This window comes from Haplochromis burtoni, unplaced genomic scaffold (assembly GCF_018398535.1).
Source record: "Haplochromis burtoni strain Fernald_Lab_line unplaced genomic scaffold, NCSU_Asbu1 Contig_162, whole genome shotgun sequence".
Classification (NCBI taxonomy): domain Eukaryota; kingdom Metazoa; phylum Chordata; class Actinopteri; order Cichliformes; family Cichlidae; genus Haplochromis; species Haplochromis burtoni.
The window spans coordinates 1,284,702-1,290,073 of record NW_024582523.1 but is presented as its reverse complement, the minus strand read 5'-3'; the positions used below and the strand labels follow the sequence as shown (position 1 = coordinate 1,290,073).

General features: G+C 40.0%; 1 long non-coding RNA gene across 1 annotated transcript in view; it reads right to left on the bottom strand.

Moving 5' to 3' along the window:
- Nucleotides 1–2,317: 2,317 nt before the first annotated feature.
- The window catches only part of LOC121815236, a 15,856-nt gene continuing 12,801 nt past the window's right edge, over nucleotides 2,318–5,372 (bottom strand). The window contains exons 2-3 of the long non-coding RNA XR_006054922.1: nucleotides 3,817–4,387; nucleotides 2,318–3,003 (exon numbers count right to left, since the gene is read on the bottom strand). This is a non-coding gene — a long non-coding RNA (uncharacterized LOC121815236). The remainder of the gene's footprint in view (nucleotides 3,004–3,816; nucleotides 4,388–5,372) is intronic.

Genomic DNA, 5,372 nt, shown 5'->3' with positions numbered 1-5,372 from the left:
GAACATGAAAACTCCAAAGAGACACTGGAAAGAAAAAGTCCTCACTCAAAGAGTCTCCAGTTAATATTTAAACACTAATGAGGACAGAAGTATTTGCCCCAATGGAAATGACTGTTTTTTAAAAGCGCTACAGAAAGCTTTTCCACAATACTCCCACCATCAGGATTATTTTACACTGTGAAATAAATAACACTCTTATTTTGAAAGTATTAACCAGCACTTAGTACTTTCATGTTTCCTGACCAGGTGTGTTAGCTGGCTCGGTTGCTACCATAGCAGTCTTTGACGACAGCTTTGACAATGCATTTCTGTTAAAATCTGCTCTCATGCATGAAATGGAAAAAAAAATGGGAGTTGCGTCCGTATGCTTGTTATGCTCTTCTGATCATTATTATGTCTGTGAGTCTGAATAGTTGTATATTTTTTGAAGTCTTTTGTGACACAAAAACCATCTCCAGCATGACTAACTAACGTGTCCATTCTCTGGTGACTCACTTCTCTATATCAAATAAGTACGAAACGTCATCCTTGCACAGTTTCTGTAACCATCATCTCAGATTGAAGCTTCCACAAAATTGACTTAAAAACCAAACAAACTTTAAATGTTCCTAAAAGCTTTCCGTGTTTGGAACGATTAGCAGAGGAAGAGCTTGACGTACCCAGGAGGTAAACTGGACCTGAGATCTCCCAGTTCGTTCTGCTTCCACTGTTATCTTCTGTTGTCCACAAAAGGGGACAACAGAAGATTGAAAATGTTGCCTGATCTGATGGGTCTCAATCTCTGTAACATTCAGATTTTAGCTTCAGAATTTGTGTTAAAAAACACAAAAGCATGGATCCATCCTGCCTTGTATCAGGAAACGCTGATAAACTCTGAGCAAATGAAACCACAACTATAAAAGATTATTTTCCCTAAAAAATTTAAAAAAGAAAATCAGAAGTTTTAACACCTACAGCAAGTTTGATAAAAAGAAATACAAGATTTTAAAGATCTTATTTTTCTTAAATTTAAGATCAGAGTTTGTAATAAGCTGCAGGAACCCTGCTCAGTGTGAGGGAAGGAAAGCCAAGTGTCCTCCGATAAACCTCCATCTGGGTCACTGAAAACAGTTAATCTCACTCTGACTGTAAACATGTTTCCATTCATCCCTCGAGTCTTTACTCTGAAATACAGGAAATGACATCATGGCTCAAGCTGTCATTAAACCATTTCTTTATTTAACATTTTCATTTTTTATTTAACCGTTGCAAAGTTTCATAACACAGACAGCCTGAACAAAGACCACCTACAGAACACATGGATCAAAATGCATTCAATAAAAACTTGATTACCGTATTTCCCGGACTACAAAGCGCACCTAAATATTAGCCGCACAAGCTAAAATCAGGGGAAAATCCTGCTTTGTACATACATTAGCCGCACCTGACCAAAAGCCGCAGGTGTTTCAATGTTGACTTATCATATGTAAGAGAATATGCACAAAGGGAATTGTCAGGAAAGAGATGGCTGTTTGGAGACATCACTTTTATTAATATTTTGAAAAACAAGTTATGGGTACATATTTGCACATGTAGTACATAACAGTAGCCTACAGCACACCAGAAAAATAGATTCGGACTACCTTTTAGGCTCAGGTGCAGTGACACAGCTTTAACAAGAAGAAAAGTCAGTCATTCACCACCATCTTTCTCTTCTTCCTGCGCACTAAAACCACCAAAGTCCTCTCCTCCAGTGTCGGATACAAACAGGCTCAGGATGGCTTCGTCATCCACTCTTCTTCTCTCCTTCGTTGTCACTTTCAAAACCAAAGAAATCCTCATTGTCAGTGTCAGAGTTGAACACCCTCAGAAGGGCCGTGGCGGTGTCCTCCTCTCCATCATGCAGCAGTCCAGCCCTTCAAAATCCGTTGGTGATCGTGGATGTTTTCACACTTTTCCACGCTGTCAAAATCCACCGGTGCAGTTGGGCATAACTTGTTTTTTGGGCACAACTTGCAAGTTTATCGCCGCTCATCATCCACGACTCCCGCTGAACGCGTACCGCTACTTTGAAGTTTGTTTTTCGCGCTACTTCGTACGGCACTACGTTGCCTGGCGGACGGACATGTGACTAACATACCACTCTTGAACCCCGATCCTTTCGCCAGGCAACGTAGTGCCGTACAACAGCGGAACACACAAAACAAATCGTCTTACGATATGACAAAAATCACGGACAATCCATAGAAAAGCCGCACCTGACTAAAAGCCGCAGGGTTCAAAGCTTGTGCAAAAAGTAGCGGCTTATAGCCCGACATTTACGGTACATAACAATCTTTCTTCTTCCAACAAAAAAAAAAAAAAGCTAACCACTCGATAAGAGCAAAGTAGAAGAGTTTAGAAAGCTTAAGATGTAACTGCAGGAACATTTATATTTACAGCAGCCTCATCAGTTCTTAACATGCGGTTCCAGCTGAACTCTGTGGAGCCTGATCTCAACAGTTTTAAGTCTGACCCTGACACCAGATTCACCGTGATCACGCTGATGTTTGCACAGAACAGATAGTGAAGTGAACGTTTTTGCACAATTGTAGCAGTGAAACAGTTTATCTGCAGTGTGGGATCGTTTGTGTTCGGAGTATGAACTGAGATTCCTGAAAGTCTTGTCACACCGGTCACAGCAGTGTGTGTGTGACCGTGTGTGCACTTGTATGGTTTCTCTCCTGTGTGGACTCTTTTGTGTTTTAAGCTCACCTGCAGTGGTGAACGATGACCCACACTGATCACAGAGGTGCTTTTTAACCCCACTGTGAATGACTTCATGGTGTTTTAACTCATGTGATCTGGTGAAGCTTCTCCTACATTCTTTGCAGTATTTCAGTTTGTCTCCAGTGTGTCTACGTTGATGTATTTTTAGGCTCTTTGCATGACTGAAAGATTTTCCACAAAGGTCACAACAAAAGTTTTCCCACCACCACAGCGATGACAGGGTTGAGAACTGGACCCATCTGCACCGCTCTGCTTCTAAACAAAGACACAAAGACAGTGGAAGTCAGTCCTTCAACATTTGTATCGTGAACGTCGCCTGAAATAAAGAGCATCTCTGCCAACGTCCAATTACTTTTTACTCCAATTACTTTCTCAGTTCACAGGGATACAATAACTACAATACTACCACCATAATACTACAGTAATACTTATTTAATGTTACACCATGCTAATATTTTCAGGGTACCAACACAGTGCTAAACTACTAATGTAACACTCCAATAATATTAATTTAATACTGCGTTCGAAACACTGCAACTGTGCAGTTACGGTACTCAGCTGATTGGGACACAAGAAACATACACTACTACCCCCATGACACTGCAATGATAATATTAAATGAGTATTTTAACACTGATGTCTAAAAGTACTTGAGCTACAAGGAAGCAGTGATACTACAGCTAAAGTACTACAATGCCAGCATGTAACGATACAACTTTGTTAACATAAGAGAAGATTACTGAATGGTTTGGTTTTGTACTTATTTTGTGTTTTATTGTATTCCACGTACACCTGACAGAGGAATGAGCCGCTGTAAACCAAAGGTCATTTATGCTGAAATAACAACAAAACCATGATATAACACGAAACTCCCTGAAGATTAAATTACAGTAATTTTAGTTTTTCATGACAGTGTAAGCAAAAACCATAAATGAAATTAAAATCTGAATAATCACTCAGAGCTGCTTTTCCGTCCAGTAGAATTTCCAACATGTTAACACAACTTAATGAGCTGAGTTTTCCCAAACAGTCAGGCTAAAATTATAAGATAAAAATAAACATACATACGTCACAGTAACTGCACTTGTAGAGTCTCTTTCTGGTGTGGATCTGTTGGTGTCGTCTCAGGTAACGTGGAGCTTTAAAAGTCTTCTCACACAGGTCACATTTATAAGGTTTCTCCTCAGCATGGGTAAACATGTGGCTTTGTAACTGTACATCTGTTATAAACTGTTTGCCACACTGATCACACCAGTACACAACATGTCTGGTGTGAATGCGTAGGTGTCTATTTCGGCTGTCTCGCCAAGTTTTTCCACAAATGTCACAGCTATATGTCTTAGTTCCAGAGTTGCCTCTGTAAGCTGCAACTGCGATCAAAAGCTCTGTCACACTGATCACAGCTGTACGCTTTCACTCCACTGTGGACGAGTTGGTGTTTTCTTAGGCAACTATCCCAGGGAAAAGACTTTCCACAGCTGAACGGTCTCTCTCCAGTGTGGATGACTTGATGCATTGTTAGTGAAGCTTTGCGAGAAAAATCCTTCCCACACTCGTCACAGCTGTATTTTTTCTCTCTCTTTCTTCTGTGAGGTTTGTCGGCCTCCTGAGAGCGCTGACTTCTCGGTCCATGTTGGTCCTGCAGTGACAGAGATACAAACACAGGAAATGAGTGAAATGCAGTCGCTGAACAAACTGAACCTTCAAAGTCCCTCCATTAACACTAATTTTAAACCTGAAGGTGGAGTGTGGCACCAAACACCTAAAGGTCTCTTATCACCACCTACTGGTAACAGTAACACATTACATCCAACCTGGTGTTAAAAATAATGAATGACTGTTCAAACACACTAAAATCATGCCCATCCACCCTGCTTTACACAAATATTAATGCTAGCATGCTAACACACTCAGAATAGTAATACATGTTTACCAGGTCTGTACTTTCTTATATTTCTTTCCCCTGTTTCCTATCATATATTTCTATAATTTGATAGTTTATTCAATGATAATAAATCCAGTGTAATAGTTGCAAGCTTGGTTCAGTGAAGAGTCTGTTTGTAAACTAAGGTTGTTGTTTTTTAACATTTACTCCCTACATTAAAAATAATAATCTGTACTTTATACTCCTTACATTTCCAAACAGATGTGTTACTTTTGGTTTAAGGCCTTTGAGAGGAGTTAGTTCATCACAGCTTAAACAGTAACACATGAACGGCAATCCAGATGGTGTATTAATCACCAGGGTATGACACATGAAAATGAAAGAAAGAAAACTGTGGGCCATAGTCAGGGGTCAAAGTGGGCCAGTGTTTTTTATTTTGGCACAACACTGGAATGACTGCAGCGCTCATACGTTGCTGTCACAGTACTTCAGCATCTAGCCACACACAAGATGAGCGAGCATAAATGGAGTAATAGTTTTTAAGTGGCAGCTAATTTCATATGCAGCATTTTTATCAGCTCAACAAAAATTTGAAACGCACCAAATGTTTGTGTGCAGTTTGTCTAACAGTGTTTTGCTAGCTAAAGGTCCAGCTGCTGTATTTCACAGGGAGAAAAGGTAGCTTCAAACTAAAGGACCAGTCAAAACAAATCAAGGACCTTATTCCTAAACGAGGGGC